We start from the raw sequence: 27,324 nt of genomic DNA, 5'->3' as shown, positions 1-27,324 counted from the left end.
TCAGGTCTCTGCAGCGGCCTCCAGCTGCACTTGCCGGGGCTAGACCTGGGACTCGTTTTTTCGGGGCCGCAGGTGATATCGATCCCGACCAGGGGTTTCAGGATTCGTGAACAAGGTGGGCACAGTGGGGTCAGATGAGGAGCTGGGCTCCCAACCAGATTCTTCACTTTGGACGATTGGGTGGCGACAAAAAGGGGTTTCAATGCCCTCAGCACTCTCCCCTCGCCCGTCAACCTCTCTGCGGGTGTCCGGGGAAAGTGACTCTTCTGCGCTGGGCTCACCCTGAGTCGGCTGACCTTCCTCCTGGTCCAGTTGCTCCCTTGGCAATGGGAGAGGAACTCGCTTAAGGTGGGAGATATGGATCCAGTGCTGCTTCCCTTCGACTTTCACCGCTGTTCGCGTGGCCAGGAGCACTTGATAAGGCCGGGACCAGCCCGGATCTAAACTCGATTTCCGTTGGTAGACCCACTGTCCTGGTTCTACGCCGTGTCCAGGACCCTCCGGCAGGGGCTGCAGTGTGGCAGATATCTGTTGATGAATGGAACGAAGATCTTTAGTCAGACCATACAAGTAATCAGTCAACATAGGATATTCAATGTCCCTGAAAGACTTGGGCCGGGGTACTCCCCATACGTTGGCGGGTCTGCCAAAGATGACTTCGTAAGGGGAGATACCACTCCGGGAATGGGGAGTAGTTCTTACGGACAACAGGGCCAGGGGGAGGAGATCGGGCCATTTTAATCCCGTCGTATCCTGGAGCTTAGCCAATCGCAGTTTTAAGATTCCGTTATATTTTTCAACTAGACCCGCTGACTGGGGATGTCGAGCGGCATGAAACTTCTGCCGGATGGACAGGCCCTTGCATACATACTTAACTAAGTTAGCATTAAAATGGGTCCCATTGTCACTCCAAATCACCCTTGGCAACCCATATCGAGGAAAGAACTCTTTTACCAGGGCTTTCGCCGTTGCCAATGCAGTGTTCTCCTTCGTGGGATACGCTTCTACCCATTTGCTAAAGGTACAAATCACCACCAGCACATATTTCAGATTGTTAACTCGTTCTAGCTGTATGTAATCCATTTGGAGTACTTCGAAATGCAAGGTGGGTGGTGCAAAACTACCGGCTAGGACGGGGATACTAACCCCAGGATTATGCTGGAGACAAATTATACAATGTTGGACCAAGTTCCTAGCTGTCTTGGGGATATTGACATTATACCAGACAGAATCCAATATGGCACAGATGGCCTGAACTCCTACATGCGAAGGTCCGTGTGCCATGGTTACCACTGCATTTACAAAGGCGTTCGGTAGCAACCATCTACACCTTTCTGACAGGTCGGTCCAACACCCATTCTCATCAAGCCTCCCCACTTGCTCTCGCCAGTATATCAGTTCTTCCGAGGTCGCCTCTTTCTGTAGCTCTTTCACACTATTTATGGTGTTATTAAAAACCTCTGCTTCTATCATTTTTGTCACTACAAGCACGGAAGTGGTGTCAGACCGGGCTGTTTCTTTTGCGATCTGGTCTGCAAAGGCATTTCCCCTCCCCACATCATCAGTTATAGTTTTGTGTGCACTGCATTTGACTATAGCCAGGGTCTTGGGCAATGTTAATGCGGCTAATAACCGTTCAACTAGTGGCCCATTCTTTATTCTCTCACCGTGAGATGTCAAGAATCCTCTTTCTGCCCACAACCTCCCGAAGCTGTGCGCTACACCGAACGCATACTGGCTGTCGGTGTAGACGTTCAGCTTGATGCCTTTTCCTAGCTCGCAAGCCCTGAATAATGCAACCAATTCGGCTGCCTGGGCTGACCGGTATGGTATCTTCGCTGCCTCGACTACCGTTTGTAGAGTAGTGATCGCATAGGCCGCAGCTGTCTTACCATCCGGTAATCTGAAACATGACCCATCTACATATAATTCCCCAGAGAGTGGGGTGTCAGTTAGGTCTATCCGACCCTTGGTTTCTTCTTCAGTTCGAAAGATACAATCATGCATGTCTTGTCCACCGCCCTCCGAAGGGAGGGGTAACAACGTGGCAGGGTTCAAATAAACACATCTTTTGATCGTTATGTGAGGTGAAAACAGGGTCAATTCGTACCCCGTAAGACGCGCACTAGTTAAGTGCTGCGTCTGTGTCCAGTTTAGTAATACGTCCACAGCATGAGGCACCATCACTGTCAGATCCGTATTCAGGACTAGCCTTTCCGATTGTCTGATGGCTATGGCAACTGCCGCTACAGCCCTCAGGCAACTGGGAAGCGCTCTGGCGACGTTGTCCAAAACCGCCGAGAAATATGCATAAGGCCTTTGCTTACCACCAAAGTCTTGTGTCAACACTGAAAGAGAACAACCGTCCACCTCATGCACATAGAGCACAAAAGGTTTCCGGTAGTCAGGGGTGCCAAGCACAGGAGCAGAGCAAAGATCAGTTTTCAGAGCGGAAAAAGCGGTCTGGCATTCGTCAGTCCAAGGTAAAGGTTCATGCACATCCTTCGTAGTTAGATACAGGAAAGGTTTAGTCAAGAGAGAATAGTTAGCAATCCATTGGCGACAGTAGGAGGTTATGCCAAGCAAAGCACGGACATCACGTTGCGTGCGAGGAACAGGCATGTTAGTTATGGTTGCAATACGTTCAGCAGTTAACCGTCTTCCCTCCTTCGACAGGAGATGACCGAGATAGGTCACCTCCGGTCGACAATATTGAAATTTGGAGAGCGACACCTTGTTACCGTGAGTGGCCAGATGTCGTAGCAGGGTAACCGTGGCATCGCGGCAACCCTGTTCTGTATCAGAAGCCACAAGAAGGTCATCAACATACTGCAACAGGACATTACCTGGGGGCAACTGCAAAGAGTCCAATACCCTCTTCAGGGCTTGGCTATAAATACTAGGACTTTCAGTGTACCCCTGGGGAGCGCGACAGAATCTGAAACTGCGGCCTCCTAATGAGAAACCGAACAAATGTCTACTATCCGGATGAATGGGAATACTAAAGAACGCATTCTTTAAATCAATCACCGAGAAAAATGTGGCAGTGGGAGGAATCATTGTTAAAATAGAATTGATGTCCGGCACCACAGGATACTGGGGTACCACAATTTTATTGATTTCTCGTAGGTCAATCACAAATCGATAGGTATTAGCATAATCAGGGGACTGGGGTACAGGGGCTCGTTTAAGAATCGGGAGAATCGGACTGTTGCAGGTATTGGACACTGTTTCTTCCACCACCCCTGTTTTAATTAGGTCGGAAATAATGGCCAGTAAGGCACGTTCACCTTCGGGGGCTATTTTGTATTGCGGAATCCTTGGCAGTTGAGCATTCTGTTTTAAAGTGATGGACACCGGTGGAATTGGTAAGTACCCCACATCAGTGTCCCCCAGGGCCCAAAGATCTTTCGGGAGTGTCGCGAGCTCAGGGGGTAAGGAGTCGGTTTTAGCAAAACATTGGATGGAGGGGACAGAGGGATTCCTAATAGTTAGGTAAACTCCATCGGGGGAGCAAAAGATGCGTGCATGCAATCTTTTTAGTATATCCATACCCAGGAGATTTTCCCCACACTGAGAGGTGAGGAGAAAAGGTGATTCAATCGTTACTGGTCCTACAGTAAGGGAAAGTGGTTTCGAAATGGGGCTTACCACCGGAGTTCCAGAGAACCCTACGGACACATTAGTCTGGCCAGACAGAGCAGCCCCCGGGACCAAGGCACGTGAAACAGAACTGTTCATAGCCCCTGTGTCAACCAAAAACTTACCTGATGCCTCCAGCAATTGTGCATGGACATAAGGTCCAGCCTGATCTATCGGAATTGACACATGCCCCTTACTCTGCCCTTGGCTATCCTATGCTTGAGTGTACCCAATATCCTCATCCGTCACACGTCCGTCATGGTAGTATTGTTTACCCTGACTCTGATTGAAATAATTTTGACTGTTCTCACCTCTGACCGCCTGTTCTTGCCTCGTGTATCCGCCTCGATGTCCACTTACTCTACCCCTTCCACGTCCCCTAGAAGCCGCGTTCTGCTCATGCAATAACGGGCATTGAGCTCTCCAATGCCCCTCCTCCTTGCAGAAAGCACATTGATTTATGCCAAGATCCGTTCGTCCAGTCGAGTGCACGGGCCCCGCCCCTCTCGGAACGAAATTCTGCAACCCTCTCCCTCTTCCTCTACCCCTCTCCACTTGCTGTAACAATACTCGTGTCTTCAAATCCTTCGACTTTCTTTCTGTCTTATCCTTGCTCTCATTTTCCCGATGCTCATAATACTGAGCCATGCTTAATATCGTGGAAGGCGTGGTGGTCGTGGTGGTCGTCCAGGTACTCTCTTGCTACCTCGGGTAGCAAATTTGTCACAAATCTATTAACAAATAAACGTACACCTCCCTCCGTAGCCAGGTCCTGCCCGCTGAAATCAATGAATACTCCCTCAAACCTTGTGAAGAAATCAGATACACTTTCATCCTTCTTTTGTTTACAGGCCGTCAACTTGTCCCAATCTACCTTTCTGGGCGGGATCAATGAATGCATATATGTTATTATTCTCTCGGGTAGAGCCAATATCTCAGCTCGGGGCTTTTTCCCTGGTTTGCGATCTCTATCCCAGTTTCTCAGTTGGTCCCATGTCCCCCCAAATTCCGTGACATGGTCCTGGTCATGTACTTGGTGCCAAATATCCACCGGTACTAGTAGGGCGAAGAATAATTCGATATCTGCCAACGTCATCACTGCTGACGAGGCGGCTTCGGTCAGTTCCTTATAATAGGCAGTGGGGTTCTTTCTAGGGTCGGGCAACTGGCTTTTCAAGGATAATACCTCACTCCGCTTCCAAGGGGTATAGACCCATTGTTCCTGGAACCGGGCGTCTATTCCCGGACGGGTAACGACACCGTTACCATCCACCACCGCGGCAACTTCCGGATGGAAGATAGGGTGTACCTCTCGCATAGGGAATTGGGATGATCCGGCGGGAAGGGCGGACTCCAGACGAGTTCTATAAGAAACCAAAGTCTGTACCTTCCCATACACGTCTTCAGGTGTCAATCTGGATCTGTGAGTCTGATCAAGAATATCATACAATATGGCCGGAGCTCTCCCCTCCTGGTGTACCTGTTCCCATATAGAGATGAGACGGTTGGCCATATGCTCCAGGGCATGCTGTTGCATTACCGGCTCGTAGTCTCTCATGGTACTCCAGATATCAGCAAGAGTATAAATAGAATGTCGCATCCACTGGGATGCTTGTGTGGCAATAGCTGCCCTTTCTTCTGTTCCCAAAGCAGAACGAGTGAACAATCTCCTTCCCTCTGTTAGACTGGCCGGATGTACCGGAGTGGTTACAGCTGCTACTGGTGTTGTGCTAGCGGAGGAGGAGGGTAGAACAGAAGGCGAAGACATTGACCCCGTCGGCAGCTGAGGGGTCCTGGCAGCAGCTGTCGAAAATAAATTAGGTAACAGGGCTATAACGTCGGACACAGAGGCCGACAACTGGGAGAGGTTAGGCAGGGAGGGAGAGGCAGTATTGGCCGGGGGAGCCGGAGCCGAGGCTCCCAGGGACGTATCGGGTGTCGGGGCTGTGGCCCTTGACACCTCGGGGTATAGTTTCTGGGGCACATAAGGGGGCGGTGGCCTGGTATCCAACAGATCTTCTATTTCATCGTCCGCATTTGGGCGGGTCACATAACTTTTATCAATTTTTAGTCTAAAATCGCGATTCATGCAATCCAATCCTTTCTCTACTCTTTCTCGGTCATAGGCCATAGCCTTCTGAGTAACATTCTGTCCTGCCTTAGCTCTAGCTACTTTCTCTTCTTTTATTCGCCGTTGTTTGGCCTCCTTCTGCCATGCAATTAGAGCATCGAACATGGCTTGCCTACTTCGCCTAGAAAACAATTGTTCTTGTAGGAACGCAATTTTCTTTTCATCAAACGAACCAGTCTTGGGCCACCGTAATTCTTCATTACCCTTAGTATACTTATGCCATAGAGTGCAAAACAGTAAAGGAGAGATTCCATGTTTGACATACATAAAATGGCTCGGACTGCCCTCCGGTGGGGCGGGTTGGCTCTCAGCTAATCTAGAGTCACTTGTGCGGCAGCAGCAACCAAAACAATTCAATTTACTGAAACAAGACATTTTGGTTAGTTTTTAGACATGTACATATAAAACAACAATCAGACACAACATACAATCAATATCAGAGAACCAAGCCCGTCGACTCTGGTTCAGGGTCCAGGCTTCAAACTGCACACAGGGATTCCGGTTACCCTCCTGGCTCACCACTAAGACCAACCCCTCCTCCAACAAGGACTTGCCTCGTCGGGAGTATGGCCTGTGGCTACCCAGTCCAGGTCACAGGTCCTTCCACGTGCAATCCGCCTATATTACTCCGGCGCGCTATTTCTAATCAAACCAGTATCATCTGTACGTACTTCGAGTCAAGCCACTGTAATGCAAACCTAATCAAGCAAGACACCACTCTCCGGTGCGTGTCTTCGAATCAATGAACCGCTGTCCAGCGCGAGCTTCAAACAAATGCAACCAGTGCTCAAGTCAAGACAAATGCATCGTTCTCAACGAATGCTTTCAAATCAATCAAATAGCACACCGTCCTCGACGCGTGCTTCAACAAAACATAATGCACCGTTTACAACGCGTGCGTCAAGTCAAATCAAATCAATCTATACTCACCGGGTGCACCCAGATACGAATGTTCGTTCTCCGCTACCAACTCCTCCTGACCAACTTAGTCCATTCCCTGGGTTAAGCCCGTAGGACCCCGGTGAAGGGTCACTAGCAGCAGGGGACGTACCGAAAAGTCGCGCAGGGTGGGAGAATTCTTCAGGCTCCTTCTCCCGTCGACCGGTCAGGACGCCCCCAATCCCACCACCCGAATACGGGGGGGGGTTTGACCCTGTCACGGGGTCCCTTCGTGGTCGCCAACTGTTGTGTCAAAATAATTATTCTAAGGGCCACACTTACCATTGGCCCGCAATATCCATTAAATAAGGAGCAGTTGGCAACGTGGAAGGTTCAAACGTTTATTAATCACCATAGATCTCTATATAGAGGAGCCTCGTCGATCCTCACCCATCAGGTGCGCCAAGGAAGACTGCTGGCTCCTTGACAGTAACACACTTTTATACATTATCAGCACAGCATACAAAACCTTATATGTGGAAAAGTACCAGTTAGTCCTGGCGCCCCTAATGAGCTCATGCCTATTTCTAGTTTCGGTTACACATACAAAGGGTTACTATCTTTACAGAGAAGGTCGGAAGGGTGACTCCCTTCTCGTCCCAGGTCTGGAGGAATTCGCTTGATACTCCCTTTTAGCAGATGTGACCTTGCTTCTCAGCAACTCTGTCTGTCTCCTAATAATTACCGTGAAAAGGGAAGGCAGATGGTGTGTAAGAGGGCCACGTGACTCTTAAGTGAAAGAGCCGCAATCCAAGATGGAGGCAGTTTGGTTCTCGGCCCTTTTGTCAGGCTAAACGTAAAGGGGATTTCGATCCTTCGAATGTACCATGGCTAAGCATACCGTCATTAGATATACTGCGCTATCATACCATAATAACTTGAATACCTCACCTGGAACGGCCAAATACGGTGGTGGTGGTTTTACTGATTGCATCTTCACAAAAGTGATGCAGAATATACTCAAGTAATTTTAGTTCACCCTAAAGTTACCATACTTTGTCTTAACCAGAATATGTTAATACTTGTAGGATTGCAGAAACATTTTGTAACCTGAAGCAGAATAGGTATCACTGGTTGAAGCAGATATAGCCAATGGCACACATTTCCTTGGTGTGTGTGTGCCACTGAAACGTACAGTGTGTGGTTGCAATGTGGGGAACCTTTCCATGCATGCTTCCATTTACATCTAATTCCTGACAAGCAGCCTTGAAGTGTATGCAGCACCATTTGTGGACTGAGAGCGCTTGGACTATTAAAACAATAACCTCAGGGAGCACTCTTGCCTGACCATGGGATTTTGTGTCTTGCCCCATGCAGTCTCGAGGTGTGTGTGTGTGTCAGTGATTCTTCGAAGACCTTAAAGCATAAAGGGATGCACCACTGATAGTATCAACACCCATTGCAGTGGCGTGCATGCCACCTTTCTCGAACCAAGAGACCCTGCCTTCCCTGCCAGTCTTCAGTCCTCTAAGAGTGCGTGGTATCATTGCAACTCCCGAAGCACACTGAAGCGGAGGATGGGAGCCTCATAAAGTCTTGCAAAAGTCACACTTCAGAGATATATCTGCGATGGCGCTCTGAAGTGGAGCCTGGAATGCAACATTCATTTAAGCCTGTTTATTTGAAGTAGAAGATAGCAACGAGTCCCCCTAGGATACAGCCAGCAGCCTTTCTTATCCTCTGTCCAGCTCTCAACAGCCACACTGAGAAGCCCTGGAAGCAATCTTACCCAACCATGCTCAGGGCCTCATTTACAAGCCCATTGCATCCCAGCTGGTCATATTTACAAGGCCACATAACGTCACCCTGTGTGACTTTTCATAGCCTTGTAAATACGGGCCCCTTTCACACATTACTCTGCATGAAAGGGGCATTCCACGGGTGTTGCTGTGGGTGTTCCCACACAACATCTATGGAACCTGACTCATTCCCAGATTTACAAAGTGTTGTAAACCTTGGAATGTGTCAGAATCCTACACCTCCCTGGGGGAGGCTTAGGAGTGGCGCAATGAGGAGAAATACTTTTATTTCTTCTTGTATTTTGCTCTTTCGATGTGTGCTGCATTTTGCAGCACACATAAAAGGCGCAAATCGCCTTTAAGTTTAAGTTCTGTTTATGTGAAGGAAGGTGTCCCTTCCAGCAGATAAATAATCCTACATGCAACACTGGCGCGCTTGCATCTTTGGCGCAAGGGTGTCTGCCATTGCACAAGAGTGTCTGCTTTCGTGCAGGTGTGCTGTTTGTGTGCGGGCACAGGGGAGAAGGACAGGAATACGCCGTGTCATGTAGATACCGAGCCTTCCTGCCCTTTTATTTTGAGGCACTGCAGCACAGCAAGAAGGCTTGCTGCACTGCCGTACGTCAAAATATAGTAAATGAGTCCCAGAGTGTTGAAATATTATATCATTACATAGTCACTTCCAACATCTCGGAGATGGTTTATTTTGGCCACGTTTCTCTTTGCAACACTTCATGAATGCCTCACTAACGTTAGGTTCAAGGGTTTTTTAACTACTTCCTTCCAGTATGGCTAAAGGGAAGGCCATAGTAGATTGAGTACCCTATTCCTTTGACAGTGGAATGACATTTGCATGTTTTGGGAGTCTTTGGAACCCCATTTCTCTCTCCCTTATGGAATGATGGGGTCCATGTAAGCCCAGAGAACACATGGAATGTATTTCAGGTGCCTGTACTAAGCTTAATAGAGAACCAAGGGCCAGATGTACGACCACAGGAAATTGCAACTCGCAAATTGCGCCAAATTACGAGTCACAATTTCGAGTCGCAATTTCCAATGTACAGCAGTGTCTAAGACACTGTTTCCCAATAGGGTTGCAGATTGCATGCCTCATGCATATTAATGAGGCTGTTGCAATTTGCGACCCCATTAGGAATGGCTGGAACTTCAGGGATGGTGGCCTGCTGGGGTCAGCTGACGTCCATGTTTGGGACTGCTTTTAAATAAAGCAGTTTTTTTTTTTAATGCAGCCAGTTTTCCTTAAAGGAAAAAGGGAAGCATTTTAAAAATAAGAAATGAAACCTTTTTATTTCATTTTTTAAGGGAAGGTAGTGGTCCCTGGGACCACTGCCTGCTCTGAAAAAATGTTTGCGCACCCATTCACAAAGGGGAAGGTGTCCTTCCCGTTTGCGAATAGTTTACCACCCTCTTGAAGACCGCAATTGCGGTCTAAAAACATTCTTACATAGGGTTCAGAGTCGCTATTAGGAAGGGACGCCCTTGGAATGCTCCTTCCTAATAGCGAGTCGCTAACCCTATTTTGCGAGTCTCTATGTAATTAGCAACTCGCAAAACAGGGTTAGTACATGGGCAACAGGTTTTTTGCGTGTGCAAACGGGTCTAAAACCCATTTGCACACGCAAAAAAAGTCGTACATCTGGCCCCTAATTATTCCCCTTGCGGCTATTTCTGCTATTCTTTTGTTGTTTTGGCGCAGTTTTTGTTCCAAGTCAGGATACTTGAAAACCACATGCCAGGTAGGCAAATAGCATTCATTATGAAGTCAAAGATTCCAATAAGCAGCCCTCTTTCACTCCTGTGGTGGTTTCACATTGCATAAATTATTCTCCCAGCTTCTGCTGTGAGCCTTGCATGGGTGGAGGGTGTGTACCTCACGTCTGTTTATTAGAATGTTGAGAAGATTTCATTGAAATTATAAAATTAAAGACTGTGGTGTAATCTAGCTGACGCCTTTCCTTTTAAAGTATTTCATGATCAGTTATTTTAGGACACATGATTTGTCTATTGTCAGCAAACCTGGACAGAAACCCCCCCAAGATCCACATTACAACCTCTTCATTGTAAAGCCAGTCCTACACATTATGAAATATACATCTTTTGGCATGTGATTTCAAATTGAAAATTGGAAAAGACGTACAAAAAACTACTTACTGGGCAAAGGAAAACGGTCAGGGCTGTACTAGATACGAAGGTCACAGGTGAAAAGGGGAAGGGGAAGGGGAAGTCGCTTCTTCTTAGATTTTATGGCTGCACATGGTTTTAGATGTTTTAGTGGCAGATTTCCTGTAGACCAACCTTCAAGATACAGTTGCCTTTTTAAAGGAATGGTCCCTTTACCACAGGAGTTTTAGTTCTTATTCATGGAAGAAAGTAAACATGATTCTTTCATGGTTAATTGGACTCTAGCCCATCTTGACTTCAACTTTGGCCCCGATTACGAACCTGGCAGTCCAAGGACTGCCAGACTCGCGGGGCGCAGTGATGGCAGTCTCCAGACAGCCCTATTACGGGATGGGCGATGACACTCCCACAGACCCACCGCAGCTGCCAGGGAACTGCCGTTCCCTGGTGGTGTTGTGGCAGTCAGGAGACAGTAATATGCTTGGCAGGAAGTCCGCTGCTCCGCCAAGCAAATTAAACGTTTTCTCTCTGCCGCGGTTTTCATGGCGGTTCCACCGTCATGAAAACCGCGGGTGAGAGGAAACAAAGGGGGTTCTACAGGGCCCCCTTGTGCCTCACACCCTCTGGAAAACACACAAGATGATGGACGGAATCTTGCACATTGGCAAAACATTCATCCCCAGTCAGAGATCTGGGTTTAATCCACGCCACCTCAGTTCAGACATGGCCATATGCAAATCAGTCTTGACCCTGTGCCTCATGGGAACAGTCCAGCCCGAACTGCCAAGCCATGTCTTCCCTGGACCGGAATCAAGCAGCCTAGGACCGGGTTCGGGGTTTCACCCCTCTTCAGCCGGGATAGCTTGACTCCAGTGGCGTAGTGAGCACGGGACCCAGGTCTGGGCATACCCTTCCCACATAGGGCCAACAGCAAAACACACAAGATGATGGACAGAATGTTGCACTTTGGCAAAACATTCACCCCCAGTCACAGATCTGGATTTAATCCTTTGTTATTTTGCTCACCACACCACCCTAGTTCAGACATGGCCATATGAAAATCAGTCTTGACCCTGTGCCTCATGGGAACAGTCCAGCCCGAACTGCCAAGCCATGTCTTCCCTGGACTGGAATCAAGCATCCTAGGACCGGTTTCGGGGTTTCACCCCTCTTCAGCCAGGATAGCTTGACTCCAGTGGCGTAGTGAGCACGGGACCCACGTCTGAGCATGCCCTTCCCACATAGGGCGAACAGCAAAACACACAAGATGATGGACGGAACATTGCACATTGACAAAACATTCACCCCCAGTCACAGATCTGGGTTTAATCCATCGTTATTTTGCTCACCACGCCACTCCAGTTCAGACATGGCCATATGCAAATCAGTCTTGACCCTGTGCCTCATGGGAACAGTTCAGTCCGAACTGCCAAGCCATGGATTTAGGCCCATATCTCTGTACTGGGGTGAATGTATGACATTGTTCTGCATTCTGTCCATCAACTGTTGTTTTTGCATTTGTCACCCCGAGTGAGAAGGGTATGCCCAGATGTGGGTCCCGTGCTCTCCATGCCACTGGAATCAAGCTATCCTGGCTGAAGAGGGGTGAAACCCCGAAACCAGTCCTAGGATGCTTGTTTCAAGTCCAGAGAGGACCTGGCTTGGCAGTTCGGGCTGGAGTGTTGCCATGAGGCACAGGGTCAAGACTGATTTGCATGTGGCTGGGTTCAAACTGGAACGGCATGGTGAGCAAAAAAACGATGGATTTAGGCCCAGAGCTCTGTACTGGGGTGAATGTATGACATTGTTCTGCATTCTGTCCATCTACTGTTGTTTTTGCATTTGTCACCCGAGTGGGAAGGGTATGCCCAGACGTGGGTCCCGTGCTCTCCATGCCACTGGAATCAAGCTATCCTGGCTGAAGAGGGGTGAAACCCTGAAACCAGTCCTAGGATGCTTGTTTCAAGTCCAGGGAGGACCTGGCTTGGCAGTTCGGGCTGGACTGTTCCCATGAGGCACAGGGTCAAGACTGATTTGCATATGGCTGGGTTCAAACTGGAACGGCATGGTGAGCAAAAAAGCGATGGATTTAGGCCCAGATCTCTGTACTGGGGTGAATGTATGACATTGTTCTGCATTCTGTCCATCAACTGTTGTTTTTGCATTTGTCACCCCGAATGGGAAGGGTATGCCCAGACGTGGGTCCCGTGCTCTCCATGCCACTGGAATCAAGCTATCCTGGCTGAAGAGGGGTAAAACCCCGAAACCGATCTTAGGATGCTTGTTTCAAGTCCAGGGAGGACCTGGCTTGGCATTTCGGGCTGGACTGTTCCCATGAGGCAAAGGGTCAAGACTGATTTGCATATGGCTGGGTTCAAACTGGAACGGCATGGTGAGCAAAAAAACGATGGATTTAGGCCCAGATCTCTGTATTTTATGTGAATGGATGACATTGTTCTGCATTCTGTCCCTCAACTGTTGTTTTTGCATTTGTCACCCCGAGAGGGAAGGGTATGCCCAGACGTGGGTCCCGTGCTCTCCATGCCACTGGAATCAAGCTATCCTGGCTGAAGAGGGGTGAAACCCCGAAACCGGTCCTAGGATGCTTATTTCAAGTCTAGGGAGGACCTGGATTGGCATTTCGAGCTGGACTGTTCCCATGAGGCACAGGGTCAAGACTGATTTGCATATGGCTGGGTTCAAACTGGAACGGCATGGTGAGCAAAAAAACGATGGATTTAGGCCCAGATCTCTGTATTTTATGTGAATGTATGACATTGTTCTGCATTCTGTCCCTCAACTGTTGTTTTTGCATTTGTCACCCTGAGTGGGAAGGGTATGCCCAGACGTGGGTCCTGTGCTCTCCATGCCACTGGAATCAAGCTATCCTGGCTGAAGAGGGGTGAAACCCCGAAACCGGTCCTAGGATGCTTGTTTCAAGTCCAGGGAGAACCTGGCTTGGCAGTTCGGGCTGGACTGGTCCCATGTGGCACAGGGTCAAGACTGATTTGCATATGGCTGGGTTCAAACTGGAATGGCATGGTGAGCAACAAAACGATGGATTTAGGCCCAGATCTCTGTACTGGGGTGAATGTATGACATTGTTCTGCATTCTGTTCATCCACTGTTGTTTTTGCATTTGTCACCCCGAGTGGGAAGGGTATGCCCAGATGTGGGTCCTGTGCCCTCCATGCCACTGGAATCAAGCTATCCTGGCTGAAGAAGGGTGAAACCCCGAAACCGGTCCTAGGATGCTTGTTTCAAGTCCAGGGAGGACCTGGCTTGGCAGTTCGGGCTGGACTGTTCCCATGAGGCACAGGGTCAAGACTGATTTGCATATGGCTGGGTTCAAACTGGAACGGCATGGTGAGCAACAAAACGATGGATTTAGGCCCAGATCTCTGTACTGGGGTGAATGTATGACATTGTTCTGCATTCTGTTCATCCACTGTTGTTTTTGCATTTGTCACCCCGAGTGGAAAGGGTATGCCCAGACGTGGGTCCCGTGCCCTCCATGCCACTGGAATCAAGCTATCCTGGCTGAAGAGGGGTGAAACCCCGAAACCGGTCCTAGGATGCTTGTTTCAAGTCCAGGGAGGACCTGACTTGGCAGTTCGGGCTGGACTGTTCCCATGAGGCACAGGGTCAAGACTGATTTGCATATGGCTGGGTTCAAACTGGAACGCCATGGTGAGCAAAAAAAACGATGGATTTAGGCCCAGATCTCTGTAGTGGGGTGAATGTATGACATTGTTCTGCATTCTGTCCATCAACTGTTGTTTTTGCATTTGTCACCCCGAGTGGGACAGGTATGCCCAGACGTGGGTGTCGTGCTCTCCATGCACTGGAATCAAGCTATCCTGGCTGAAGAGGAATGAAACCCCGAAACCGGTCCTAGGATGCTTGTTTCAAGTCCAGGGAGGACCTGGCTTGGCATTTCAGGCTGGACTGTTCCCATAAAGCACAGGGTCAAGACTGATTTGCATATGGCTGGGTTCAAACTGGAACGGAATGATGAGCAAAAAAACGATGGATTTAGGTCCAGATCTCTGTACGGGGATTAATGTATGACATTTTTCTGCATTCTGTCCATCCACTGTTGTTTTTTGCATTTGTCACCCCGAGTGGGAAGGGTATGCCCATACGTGGGTCCCGTGCTCTCCATGCCACTGGAATCAAGCTATCCTGGCTGAAGAGGGGTGAAACCCCGAAACCGGTCCTAGGATGCTTGTTTCAAGTCCAGGGAGGACCTGGCTTGGCAGTTCGGGCTGGACTGTTCCCATGAGGCACAGGGTCAAGACTGATTTGCATATGGCTGGGTTCAAACTGGAACGGTATGGTGAGCAAAAAAACGATGGATTTAGGCCCAGAACTCTGTACTGGGGTGAATGTATGACATTATTCTGCATTCTGTCCATCAACTGTTGTTTTTGCATTTGTCACCCCGAGTGGGAAGGGTATGCCCAGACGTGGGTCCGGTGCTCTCCATGCCACTGGAATCAAGCTATCCCGGCTGAAGAGGGGTGAAACCCCGAAACCGGTCCTAGGATGCTTGTGTCAAGTCCAGGGAGGACCTGGCTTGGCAGTTCAGGCTGGACTGTTCCCATGAGGCACAGGGTCAAGACTGATTTGCATATGGCTGGGTTCAAACTGGAACAGCATGGTGAGCAAAAAAACGATGGATTTAGGCCCAGATCTCTGTACTGGGGTGAATGTGTGACATTGTTTTGCATTCTGTCCATCAACTGTTGTTTGTGCATTTGTCACACCCTCTGGATGCACACAAGGGGGCACAGTGTGTGTCCCCCTTTTTCCATGCACACCCGTTCCTGCATGGAAACTCTTAATCTGTTGGGCGGTACGACCACAGCTTTGGTGGTGCAGTGGCGTGGTGGACCCAGCGCTGCACTACTATAGTCGTAATCTGGGCCCTTAGTGTGTTTGTTGTTTCCAGAAACCAGACATGCAAAAGAATCCTTGCAGTTTCCAATGGCAACAAGTGGACCATGAACTAGTTACTAATACTGCTGTTAGGGGGTCTGTGCTGTGGTGTTTACCCCAGATGCTCCTTATGTGTCTGAAACTATTTGAAATGCATTTATCAGTAAAACTGTAGGTCTGCCAATTTACTGACCATTTCATTGGAAAATGCTCTCTGTAAATGACAGTGCGATACCACACGATGCTTTAGTTATATTATAAAATCACCCACCTCATGCCCATCAAAGCTAGGTGGGTCGTGAAAGTGTGTCCTTCTAAAAATTGGGCTGTGGTCCTCAAAGGTTGATGAAGCACTGTAGTAAAGGTTTAGCACCTGCCCATTTGAAAGATAATCAGAAGGTGGTTTGATTGTCCTACTAAACAAATTAAGAAGCATTGCATGCATGGGATCATATTATTGAAGGAATTGCTCGTTAAAGGTTCACCTACAAATAAGGGTGGTGAAAAATTAAAAAAGAGGTTCTCTAAAACTAGGCTTCCGGGATTTACAAGGTGGATGGGAGCCTCACACCCAGCCCTGTTTTAGAGTACAGAGGAAAAAGCTTTAGGGGTTTATTCAAGTATCATATCCTCAACTATCAAAACTGAAGATGTGATGGTGGACAAATGTATTATATAGTAGCTCAGCTTAGAGTGCATCGCCCATGGAAACAAAATATGAATTTACAAGTTGCTTTGCAAGAACTAGCAAGAGCATTTTAGTCCTCAACATAAGAGTCCACACCGAGGAGGGGTGCCGGTAGTCAACTATGAGCAATCAGCTCTTAAGCAGGACCCCTCTAAACAAAAGGTATCATACCAGATTTCTGGTTTAACTCTGTCATTATCATCATTTATTTAAGGCACTTGCTCAAATCCCACCTGATATTGGGTGATGTTCATTCTTGAGTCCACAGTGAAGTTACTCGGCAGGGTCTGGTTGAACAATTTTCAGAGCTCTGCTACTCAGAAAGATATTTAATTTGGATTTACTCGGGGGCTACGAAAAGAATAATAATGTCTAAATGTGTAACTTGTGTCTATGTATACAACTGTAAGATATGACACAGTATATTTGGCATATATAGACCTGGCCACAACTTTTGACAACGTTTAACAACTGTGGTTGCTAAAGTTATAAATAGAACATTTTGCTTTCCTGTACATTACCAAAAATTAAAAATATTCCTAAATGTGTCTCAGTTGGCCCAAGAAATCTAAGGACTAGGACTATTCATGTTAAAAAACACAGTTCTACAAAATTTTCCATTTATCTCCTACATTGGGGTAAGAGGTGCCGCCTTTATCGAGAAAAAGTACTTGTCATGTACTGGCAAAAGATGCCCTCATTTTTAGTGAGCAATGGTTCCGCATGATTCATGTATGGTCCACACAGAAATCTTGCTTGCAATGTCACCGAAACAACTCTTTCTCATTGCCTCTGATTTAAGGTGGTGCCTGCTACCAATTAGCTATCTTTCACTGTAGATCCTTGGCTTTATTTTATTACTCAAGCTCTCATTATTACTCTTTTGCTGTATTACTCCTTTTTTCTGTCTCTCGTTGTAATTCTCTTTCCTCTCTGTGGTCACTTGGTAAGATGGAATCTCAGTGGAGGCTGGTGGCGGGGAATCGATCTACAAATAACAGGTATCACCGAACCATTAAATCATGGAGCCATCTTGGTACCTCAACAAAATATGGGTGCTTCTTGCTTGCTGCCCTCTTAGACAGACTTCTATGTCAAATTATTTATGAACATCAAGCTGGCAACTTTCCAGAGTATACTAGAGCCAGTGCAATCACTGTGTGCAGTCGCATTACTGCTGCTGCTATTTTCTCCACTCTGCATGCTCAAGGAATGGAGGTGTCCATCTGTGAATCCACGAGCTGGTGGAGTCATGACAGCTACTAACGGCACGGATGAATAAATTAGTAAGAACATCATTCTTCCCATAAAAATGGAGGGTCTAAAACCAATTTTCTCTTTGTATACCACACTCTAGCAGCAGCGGCGGCTCATCTGTTATAGTGGAGGAGCATCGCTCCCCCACCTCCCCCGCCATCACCCTCAAACACGTGAAAAATAAAACGATAATAAAATGGGTTGAAAACCTGTTTTTTTTATCATTTTATTTTTCTACTATGTGAATGTGTGCCTTGTCTTGGGGCGGGGCGGGGCGGGGGGGGGGACCACAGTACTGGAGGGGAGTGGAGGGCACTGTTATCAGCAGTGGCAGCTGGTGACATTTGAAAGTGGTGTGGCATTAAATGATTGTCATACTGCACGGCAGCGAGCGAGCGTAGCGAGCGAGCCTGAACAACCTAAGGGGGGCTTGGGGGGGTTCTCCTCCCGAGAATTTTTTTTAAAAAGAGTGGACAAATAGTGCATTTTCAAGCCAATTTGAGAAAGCAGGGAGGTTAATAAAGCAATTGTGAAAGTGCAGTTACTTCATTAATAAAGACATGTCATATAACATAGGTAGCTGCTTATTCAAGCTTTCTTTCACCCCATAGTCCAGCAGGGTCTTGATACAAGACAGACAAGAGAAAAAGCAGTGTGGTCTTCGACCAGGAAGACACTCCAACAATTTGCAAGTACATCTCATCTATGTTCAACAAGCCATGTTTTACCCATGATTGGAATCATGAATCACCAAATAAACTGAGACACTGCAATCAAAAGCAGAGGGCCCTCCTCAAAAAGCATGCCCTTAAGAGAGTTCTCTTATCTCATGTCCTCTCTATATTTTCTCTGGAAGTTGAAAACTCATCACAGTCTACTGCACAAGCCTGAACCCTTCTGCATATTCCAACACCAGAACTCATTCTTGGCCATTTAGTTTAGAGCCATTCATACCAGGAATACAGCAAATACCTTTAAATAGAGTAGAAGGTATTCCAAAACAAGGAGTGCTGAAATGTTGCTTAAGAGTAGATGTACACACTAAGTACTATGGCCAAGAGCACGTAATGTTTAGTCAACAATAGGCTTAGGAAAAACCAACCATTCGGAGAACACCTACAGTCAAGATCCTTCACCTTGTACATCAATTAGAAGGCCTTAAGTCTACGTACAACTGTGAACATATCACTACATCTTTGGGAATACATAGTCTCACAAGGGTAAACCAGATGTACATATTAATAAATGTGCCTACAGAAAACAATAAGAACTAGAGATACGTTTTTCTTTCTCTCATGCAGGTTCCTACTCCTGAGACAGAATCCATGCAAGATATAGACCAAAATGGGTGATGTCACCGCAGTATTAGCTATTGTGCAGTCTCTTTTTAGAGTGCTACACCTGTCCGGAACAACTGATACCTTCTGTCAGGAGCTTTATGTGTGTGCATTTATTAACAACCTAAGGCGTCATGCTTGCATTTATATTTAACGCACTGCTATGTTGTCAATGGCCACTTACAAGAACTAGCAAACTTTGGAAACAACTATTTGTCAGTTAGATCCAATTTACCTGTGACCTATAGGAGCTCACTGCTAGAGAAGCCCTCCATGCGCACACACACACAACAAATCCTCACGGAACGAGAAGCATCTGTACATAAAGCCGCACTGGCAAGGCCACTCGATATTCATCAGAGCCTCAATACCACAATAAACTGTACACCACAAACCCTCACAGAAAGAGAACACTGTACAGGGGTATAAAAGAACCTCACTACAAGAACAGCCCTGCAGCCTCAATTAGAACAGCCACATAGTGAAAGGAACTGTATGAAAAATGGTGCATACAAAAGAGATACACTGATAGAAAGCACTGAATGCAAGAAAGAGGCACAGAGAAAAAGCGGGTACGCCAGCAGCGCCTGTTTGGACCACTGTACATAGAGCAGAGCATCACTCTTACAAAACACTTTACCCAGAGCATCGCCTCGCCTCGCTGTCAGAAGACACTATACACAGAGCGGAGCATCACTGACAAGAAGAACATGCATCATACATGCGCCCCAGCTGCAGGGAAAACAGCCGAAGTACAACAGAACCCCGCTGTTATAAAACACTACACAGAGCAGAGCATCACTTATAGGAACACCCTACAGCCTACACACACTAGTCTCACTGCCAGAACATCCTACATGTGCCCCAGCTGCAGAGAAAACACCGAAGTACAGCAGAGCCTCTCTAAGGCCAACGGACATGCAGCAGAACTTCATGTTAGACACTACCTTGCACGTAGCAGCACCTCGCCGAGAGAGTCACCCATCTCTCTTCACTGGAAGTCAACGCGGCTATATTCATGGCACTGTGATTGGGGTTGTCTCTCAATGAAACCTCTCAGATGAAGCTCTTTTCAGAAGGGGGCCTGTTTGTGATCGCTGATAGTCTCAACAGGGTGAAGAATACCAGACTCCCGGAAGAGCTTTAGCGGAACACACAAAATTAAGCGAAGGAGTAGAAAATAACTTATTTTCGGCTAACACATTGTGACTTTAAGCCCTCAATTTCATGGCAGTGCCCACCGCTCATGAAACTTTGCACCACCACTGAAACCTGCTTCATTCTGCAGCTGGTAAGGCCCGGAGGCTCCGTCCCAAGCTGCAGCCTCTAGATGGGGCATTACCCAGACACTTAACAAATATACCCCACAAAGTGACATATGCTGCACAGTCGCGGCTCGGAGGTGTGGGGGTGTTGTGAGGGGGGGTCGCGTGGGGGTGGAGGCCGGGGGGGAGTTTTAAAATAAAATTAAAATCCTATCTGACCAGGTCCGCGCCGCCTCGGGTCCGTTGACGCGTACACTCAGGAACAGCCGTATCACTGCTGGCAAGTGGCAACCCCTCTCAGCCAATCCTGGCGCTGCTCCAACCAGGATTGACTTAGAGCAGGGTTACTCGCCGCCCGCCTGTCCATTAGGAGACCGAGGTTTGAACCTTTGCTCAACCCTCGCTTTCCTAATGGGTATGCGCCAGCCACAGCAGACACTAGTGCGCATGACTAGGCACGGCGGAAACATTTGCCGACCTTCCCCAGTCATACGCACTTGTGCATTGTGCTGCTGCATGTCCCTGGTGACGGTCTGACTGACAATGCATTTCAGTCAACACGACGCCGGACCGCCCACCCCCTTCAGACTCTGAAGGGGGTGGGCGGTCCAACATCATGCTGACTGAAATGATTGTCAGTTCTCCCTCGGCGTCTCTGAACTTAAGTAAACTTAGAGTTTACTTGAGTTCAGAGATGCCAAGGGAGCTGCGGGCGCGGGCGGGCGGGGGCAATGCCCCAATGGACACACCGCCACTGGTTATCAGTGCACATGACATTTTGGCCGGCTGTCTCATGACAAACGGTCATGCACATTGAAACTGTCTCCAATCCTAACAGCATTCCCAGGTTGGAGAGAGCAGGCACAGGCTCCCAGTCTGTCTGGGAGCACAAATAAATGGTGCTCAGGCCAATCCTGAAGCTGCTCTCCTGCATGAGGGCAGCTTCAGGATTGGTCGCAGGGCAGTCTGGGAGCCTGTGCCCGCAATAAGAGGAGCAGAAGAGCACGATGCTGACGGGCCGGGGTAAGTTCTATTTTATTTTTTTATTTTTCTCTGTTGTCCCCCATTTACTCCACCCTACTCCCCCACCCCACCTCTTCCCCTACACAAGCCACTCCTGTCTAGCAGATAGGAAAGCCTCGAACCCCTATCCTTGCTCAGAGTGGTGCAACAAACAGGGCCTGACCTGTCTTACCTCGTGTGCATCTTTTATTCCCAGACATCATTGAATGTAGTACTTCCTTATAGAGGTGGACTTATTATTGCTACGTAGCGCCTATGTCGAGCTCAATCAGCCATTAGTAAGGCATTGCAGGACCTTTGGGTGGCCCAGATTGTGAGTTCCCAAATGGTGCCATCGCAGAAACAGACAGATTCAGTTTTATCAAGTTGTATGATCAGTAGGTTGAACATGTAAGCTTTTTATGAGTGGGCAGGTGTTTGGGTAGGTGAATGAGATTGATGAACAGTACTAAATTGCATAAGTTCTTCCTCAGTTGGTATGGTTGCCCTTTGCTCAGTATGGTGAGTAGCAGACAGAAGAAAGTACTGTTGCATGCGTAATCGCCAACTAATTGCTTAATCAGGTTGTGTTGGGCAAATATACTGAGTGCTGTTTCAGCGTGTGCTGCTGTATTGGGCCCTTAGTTAAGTATTCAAAATTTAATTTGAGACATATACTTCAAGCAAGGCCTCAACATACTTCCCAAGTTACTGTTCTGAAAGGCTATAATTCACTATTAGAACAAGGTCAATTTCTTCGCCCATTATCTCTTGGCAGCCTTGTTCGGAATGCTCTGAAATACACACTCGAACCAGACACATCAAACAAAGAGATGATCTATCAATCAATCAAACCAGACTTGTATAGCATGGCTATTCACCCTGAGGGTATCCAGGCGCTGAGAATCCTGTTGCAGAGGTAGCGCTCAGTCAAACAGCATGGTTGTGAGTCCATTCCTGAATTCCAGCACAGAGGATGAGGTTTGAATTTGAAGGGGTAGGTCGTTCCAGGGTTTAGCCCCAAGATAGGTGAAGTAACGTCCTCCACTGTTGCTTCGACGGATGCAAGGGGTCTGGGCGAAGGAAAGAGAGACGGAGCGCAGGTGTCTTGCAGGTTGATGGAAGTTCAGGTGGTGGTTTATATGTGCTGGTCCTTGGTTGTGCAGGGCTTTGTAGGTATGGATCAGCATCTTGAAGTGACATCTCTTCTGAATGGGGAGCCAGTGGAGCTTCCTGAGATGGTGGTTGCTGTGGGTCCACTTGGGAAAATCGAGGGTGAGTCTGGCTGCTGAATTCTGCATGGTATGCAGCCTCTTCAGGAGGTGCAAGGTGATTCCTGCGTCGAGTGTGTTGCCATAGGTCAGACAGCTTGGGACTAGGGCTTGAGTGACAGATCGTCTGGTGTTGAGAGGGAGCCACTTAAAGATCTTGCAGAGCATGCAAAGAGTGAGGAATCAGGCAAAGGCTCTCTACTCACATACAACAGCATCAAGCTTCACCAATTTCTTGATGATACACATCTCTACGTGAATATCTTCTCTGCTTCAGACATGCAACATCTCAGACACTACCTGAACATCGTTCAAACCTGGATGTGCAGCGCCTACCTGAAGGTCACTCCAACCAAAACAGAATTCCTGTTATTTGCCAAGAACAACCAACAAGAAACAGTAAAAACCTGGCTTGACAGCACCCCAAATTTCACTATAAGCTAAGTCACTTATATTCATTCTAGACAACAACCTCATCCTCAAAAAACATATTGTCAAAAATGGCTTGATACCAGCTTACTCTTGCATCTGGACTATATACTGGCATCCCTTAAGTGCATCAGCACATCTCATCCAGAGACTGAAGAAAGATGATCATATCACCGCTGCTTCATGAAACTTCATTGGCTCCATTTGCCGACCAACACTCCCTTCAAAACCTGATTTCATCATTTACAAAGCCATCACAACCAGCATCCCGACCTACCTATCAAACAAGCGCACCATTTCTGGTAGTTCTCGGCCCACCCACGGTGAGGACACCATCAAATTGCAGACTAAGAAGGGTAAAAAGGAAAAAACAAAGCAGCAAAAAAAAAAAGGCATTCTGGAACCCAGGTTGTTTGTGACCACTAGTAACAAAGAAATGTGTCAAGAGAAGTTATATTTTCCTTTACTGATTGTCCCTCTAGCACATGAACAAAAACAGCCTACACTCTACTCTATATATTTAACATATGATGCTGTGGCTACTGCTTCCCTTGCTGTGAGCCCTGCCCATCCCCTTCACAGCCCAAGGTGCTTACCGGAGGAACTTTTGCTGCTCTAAATTAAACAACCTGCATTTCAAAACCTGCACATTGATGTCTGCAAACTTTTGGAAGGATTTTAGAAACCAGCCAGAGGGCTTTCACTGTATGTTTGTTTTAGCAGCCTTTCTGCGACAGCAACTTTGGATGTCGGTCTAGTCTTCTTTGGGAGACTATTTAAGTCAGATGCTGGCGCTGCCTCGCAGCTTACCAGAGGTACTTTTGCTGCTCTAAATTTCTCCACCCATGCACATTGTTTGCACACTTTCAAGGGGATTTTAAAAACTAGTCGTAGGACTTTCACTGTGTTTGAAGTGTTTTTTTGCGTTTGTCAGCGCCTGTTAGAGCAGGACTTTCTACAACTTTAAGAGACTATTTTAGTCAGATGCTGGCGCGACCACCAGCGCACTGAAGGCAGACCAAAGGCAAGTCTGTCTGTACCTGTCCGCGCACCGACCGCATACTGCCCCTGCCATGCTGCCGGTTGCACCCCAGAGGCTTGGAGGATGTCTTCGGCTAGCACAGGATCCAAGATCTGTTGCACAAGAGACCAACTGCTACAAATTGGTAAGCAGTCCAATACCCCCGTCCTAAACGCCCACCATTATTAAGGTGGGGCTAGGGTCCCTTCCATGTACCAACAGTAAAAAGCCTGCTTTTTTGAGTTGTGGCCTACTTAATGCCAGGTCATTAGTAAAGCATTCAATGAAATCAACCTCCTGGTGATGGGAATGCATTGTGTATAACAGAGACCTGGACAACCCCAACTCAGCAGCAGACCTAGGTATGGTCTGTCTGTTGGGTTTTAAAGCTTTTCACAAACCACATATTAATAAGAAGGGAGGAGCAGTATGTGCTATCCACAATTAAAAATGGAATGTTTCCATACTTCCACTTGATGAGTTAGAAAGTCAAGAATTACTGGGCTTTACTTTGAAAACCGATAAAGCAAGTGCTTTTTCAGGTGTACTATGCTATAGACCCCCAGGACCCCACCTGCATCTCCATCCTTTGACAGACGTCCTTTCCAACATGGCGCCCTCACGTTCTAATTTCTTCTTTTTGGTAGACTTCAATCTATGGGTTGAGGGGTGCCTAACCATCCTTTTTAAAGAACTGCAGGGCTCATGTGAAGTCTTGGGTCTACAGCAACGAGTGCACAGCCCCAACCATTGGACTGGACATACTCTGGATCTTTTCTTTGCACCAGACGGGCTGATGCTCGTGAAAGATATTTTACCTCTACACTGGACTGATCATGCACTAATATCCTCTCATGAACTGGTGAAGCAACCTTGTCTCCCCAAGCTGGCCACCATAACAACAAGAACATGCACTGGCATAGCCAATAGGTCTCGCTTTTTGGAGCCTATAAGTATTTAGTTATGCAGCAGAATATCCTTGGTGCAACAACACCAACTGTTGCATGGCTAAACACTTATAAGGTCCCAAATGCAAGACCTATTGGCTATGCCAATGCTTGTTTTTAGTAATGGGAAGATTAAGTGATTTGCCCAGAATCACAAGATGGTGACCTGATGCCAGACGGGAACCTGGTTCCCCACTTTAAAAGTTGGCAGCTCATGCCTATAAACCACATCGGTTTCCCAAGTACGCTGCTGTACTTAGGTCCTATGCAACGCTATGCGACTCTGAAAACATGAAATATGGTCAGATCAAAATGTATGTGAAGGTCAAAAGCAAGACAGTCCAGGAAGGGCAGTGGGTGGGTTAAGATCTGACTGTCATTGGCCATAAATATGCATTTTTCACTGAACTAACACAGCGACAGTGATGAAGTCAAGTCAACACCGTAATGGAAAGATACAAATTCTACTCAAGGAAGCCAGAAGATGAGAAATTAATAGAAGAGAATGTATTATTTTGCTGTTTTATATAGTGCAATTTTGGCCTAAGGGCATTGGAGCACTTTACATGAGCTTCAGATTATATTACACAGGGTCAGCTTTTTTTTAGTAATGGGAAGATTATGTGATTTGCCCAGAATCACAAGATGGTGAGCTGATGCCAGACGGGAACCTGGTTCCCCATTTTAAAAGTTGGCAGCTCATGCCTATAAGCCACATCATTTTCCCAAGTACGCTGCTGCACTTAGGTCCTTTGCAGCGATATGCGACTCTGAAAACATGAAATATGGTCAGATCAAAATGTATGTGAAGGTCAAAAGCAAGATGGTCCAGGAAGGGCAGTGGGTGGGTTCAGATCTGACTGTCATTGGCCATAAACATGCATTTTTCACTGAACCAACACAGCGACAGTGGTGAAGTTGTAAAAGAAAAGTGCAGGCGCCAAGTGTGAGAGGGAGGAAGGACGGACATGGCGGCCAGCAGAGTGGAGTCGAAGGGACCAACATACGAAACGCGCTCTGTGGTGGGGGAGGGGCAAAGTGCAGGCGCCTAGTGTGAAAGGGAGGAAGGACGGACATGGCGGCCAGCAGAGTGGAGTCGAAGGGACAGCACAGGGTGTAGTGAAAACAACTGTCAAGTGATACAGAGACACTGAAGGCTCTCTCAGTATCACCAGCATATATGATAAGCACTACAACATGACACAGGCAGTTTTAAATGAAAAAGATTTTGCCTGCTAGTTTGAGTTGGACTGGTACAGAAAAAGAAAACTGGAACGGGAGGCGAGGACTAATGGTAGTAGGGGTTGTAAGGAATTGCAGAAGGTGTGTTGGTAAAACCGTATGGGGGATAAGTGTTGCTTTTGTAAAGCACTTCAATAGCTTCCGCTCGAGCTCATGCTACATAGAAAAAGAAGTAAACATCATGTGAAATCAGACTAAAAACACAGAATTGTTTAAACATACAGACATCACTCGCCACAAAACGCCGGCCCTCTAGTCAGCTCCGCATACCTGTGACTTAGAAGCTTCAGAAGAGTGCCGAACAAGTCACTCTAACTCGACGATAACAATAAAATACAGCTCAGACTCACGCGCTGCACTGCTAGTAATGATTATTAAACGTGGGCCCTTCAAACGCAACACAGCCTTTCCATGGGCACACCACAAACCCACTGTGCCCTGCAATTAAATGGACATAGCGTGAGGGAGTACAGAAATGAAGTACCACACCCCCCGTCCTACTGGGACCTCCGTCGCGCTGCAAAAGTGAAAGTGATCTCAATCAAGCGCGGCGAGCGATGCGGTTAATGAGCATGAGGAAAGCCATATGGCGCCTCTGCTCATAAGCGCGCACCCACGCACATGCACGCAAGCTGTAGGCCGGCGGTAGCATTTTTTGAAGCCCTTACTAAAGGTCTCACCAGACCAGCGTATGCGCTGGGTCAGGCGAGACCTAAAAATAGTTCCACAAAAGTGAGCAGTGGAAGGACACAAGAAAATTGGTAATGCTCCAGGGCAGGAAAAGACAGAAGATGGACAGGCCAACCCACTGAATAAGAAGCAGCTAAATGTGAGTGACATTAAAGCCAGTCAATGGTAAGCAGAGGGCGGCCGGCAATTCTCTCTATGTTCTTAATAAGCCTTAATATGTCATGCACAACCAAAGGTCTTTGCTGCCTGGTAAACTCGACCTAAAAGTTTGGTGGAAGCCTGACCGCTGCCAATGCACCCACCTCGAAAGGCTGAGCCTTGTAGCAACTGGTGTCGTGTTGTGAAACAAAAATCTAAATCTGCTTTTGGGAGGTGGATCTCAACGCGTGCACTGATAAAGTAATTAATATTACCTAATAATTTTCTGATTGCTGGCTGAATATCTTTGTGAGAAGCAGGAAGTGTGTCCTGGAGAGGGGATTCAGTTATCTTGACACACTGCTAGGTTACAACTTTGTTTGAATATATTAGCAACACGAGTTAGGGACTTAACCATCATCTATGCATTTACTGTCAGTCATTCGTCTAGAGAGTACCCGCAGAGGGAATGCCTTGGCTTCTTGAGAATAACAAGCCTAGGA

Source organism: Triturus cristatus, chromosome 3_1, assembly GCF_964204655.1.
Source record: "Triturus cristatus chromosome 3_1, aTriCri1.1, whole genome shotgun sequence".
In the NCBI taxonomy this organism is placed as follows: domain Eukaryota; kingdom Metazoa; phylum Chordata; class Amphibia; order Caudata; family Salamandridae; genus Triturus; species Triturus cristatus.
This window is presented reverse-complemented; position numbering follows the sequence as displayed.